This window comes from Rhamphochromis longiceps, unplaced genomic scaffold, assembly GCF_057381845.1.
Source record: "Rhamphochromis longiceps isolate RC_006_pf unplaced genomic scaffold, R_longiceps_female_GT1.1 unmapped_scaffold_7, whole genome shotgun sequence".
NCBI classification, from domain to species: Eukaryota; Metazoa; Chordata; class Actinopteri; order Cichliformes; family Cichlidae; genus Rhamphochromis; species Rhamphochromis longiceps.
Window position 1 is genome coordinate 155,001 of NW_028187227.1, and position 2,500 is coordinate 157,500.

Genomic DNA, 2,500 nt, shown 5'->3' on the forward strand with positions numbered 1-2,500 from the left:
CAGTTACCCTGTGCCACATATCTAGCATGGACCTGGACCTCCAGCAGGCCCTGGGGACCCACATACTCCCCTGCTCTACTCCCCCACTAGCTTTCCTTTCTTGCAGTTATGATCCAGCGCATATCCAGCATGGACCTTGACCTCCAGCAGGCCCCGTGAACCCACATTACCCCCCCCCCCCTCCTGCAGTTACCCTGTACCACGTATCTAGCATGGACCTGGACCTCCAGCAGGCCCCGGGGACCCACACTTAAGCCCCCTCCCACTAACAAAGCAGAACACCACTGGCAAAATCCTCGTGCCCCTGGTACTCCAGAAAGCACATTGAAATGTGCCCCTGGTACACTGCGCAGAAGAACTGCCACACACACACACACACACACGCACGCACGCACGCACGCACGCACGCACTGCTTGTGCCTATGGTACGACAACTTTTCTCGTGCCTATGGTACGACAACTTTTCTCGTGCCTATGGTACAACAATTTTTCTCGTGCCTATGGTACAACAACTTTTTGCCGTGCCCCTGGTACACCGCTCAGTAGCACTTTGCCACACAAACTCTCCTCGTGCCTATGGTACGACAACTTTTCTCGGGCCTATGGTACAACAACTTTCCTCCGTGCCCCTGGTACGACAGCTTTTCTCGTGCCTATGGTACAACAACTTTTCTCGTGCCTATGGTACAACAACTTTTCGCCGTGCCCCTGGTACACCGCTCAGTAGCACTTTGCCACACACACACTCCTCGTACCTATGGTACGACAACTTTTCTCGGGCCTATGGTACAACAACTTTCCTCCGTGCCCCTGGTACGACAGCTTTTCTCGTGCCTATGGTACAACAACTTTTCTCGTGCCTATGGTACAACAACTTTTCGCCGTGCCCCTGGTACACCGCTCAGTAGCACTTTGCCACACACACACACCACTCGTGCCTATGGTACGACAACTTTTCTCGTGCCTATGGTACGACAACTTTTCTCGTGCCTATGGTACAACAACCTTTCCCCGTGCCCCTGGTACACTGCGCAGAAACTCTTTGCCACACACACACACCACTCGTGCCTATGGTACGACAACAGGCCCCGGGGACCTACATCGCACCTTGCTCTTGCCTCCCTTACAGCTGAAAAAGGTCCATGCCTGTGCCCTGGCCCTGCTGAAATTCCCTCTGCATTTAGCCGAGGCAGTGAGTCGGCCTCCTGTCTCCCTTTACGGTCGAAAAAGATGTGCTCCTGGGCGCGCTGGCCCTGCTGCTACTCACATCGGGCATGGACCTGGACCTCCAGCAGGCCCCGGGGACCTACATCACACCTTGCTCTTGCCTCCCTTACAGCTGAAAAAGGTCCATGCCTGTGCCCTGGCCCTGCTGAAATTCCCTCTGCATTTAGCCGAGGCAGTGAGTCGGCCTCCTGTCTCCCTTTACGGTCGAAAAAGATGTGCTCCTGGGCGCGCTGGCCCTGCTGCTACTCACATCGGGCATGGACCTGGACCTCCAGCAGGCCCCGGGGACCTACATCACACCTTGCTCTTGCCTCCCTTACAGCTGAAAAAGGTCCATGCTTGTGCCCTGGCCCTGCTGAAATTCCCTCTCCATTTAGCCGAGGCAGAGAGTCGGCCTCCTGTCTCCCTTTACGGTCGAAAAAGATGTGCTCCTGGGCGCGCTGGCCCTGCTGCTACTCACATCGGGCATGGACCTGGACCTCCAGCAGGCCCCGGGGACCTACATCACACCTTGCTCTTCCCTCCCTTGCAGCTGAAAAAGGTCCATGCCTGTGCCCTGGCCCTGCTGAAATTCCCTCTCCATTTAGCCGAGGCAGTGAGTCGGCCTCCTGTCTCCCTTTACGGTCGAAAAAGATGTGCTCCTGGGCGCGCTGGCCCTGCTGCTACTCACATCGGGCATGGACCTGGACCTCCAGCAGGCCCCGGGGACCAACATACTCCTCTGCTCTACTCCCCCACTAGCTTTCCTTCTCCCGCAGTTACCCTCCACCACAAATCCAGCATGGCCCTTGCCCTCCAGCAGGCCCCGAGGACCCACATACTCCTCCGCTCTAATCCCCCATGAGCTTTCCTTCTCCTGCAGTTACCCTCCAGCGCATATCCAGCATGGCCCTTGACCTCCAGCATGCCCCGGGGACGCACATCCTCCCCTGCTCTAGTCCCCCACTAGCTTACCTTTCTTGTAGTTACGCTCCAGCGCATATCCAGCATGGACCTTGACCTCCAGCAGGCCCCGGGGACGCACATCCTCCCCTGCTCTAATCCCCCACTAGCTTTCCTTCTCCTGCAGTTACCCTCCACCGCATATCCAGCATGGACCTTGACCTCCAGCATGCCCCGTGGACCCACACTTAAGCCCCCTCCCACTGACAAAGCAAAACACCACTGGCAAAATCCTCGTGCCCCTGGTACTCCAGAATGTAAATTCAAACATGCCCCTGGTACACTGCGCAGAAACACTTTGCCACACACACGCACACACTGCTTGTGCCTA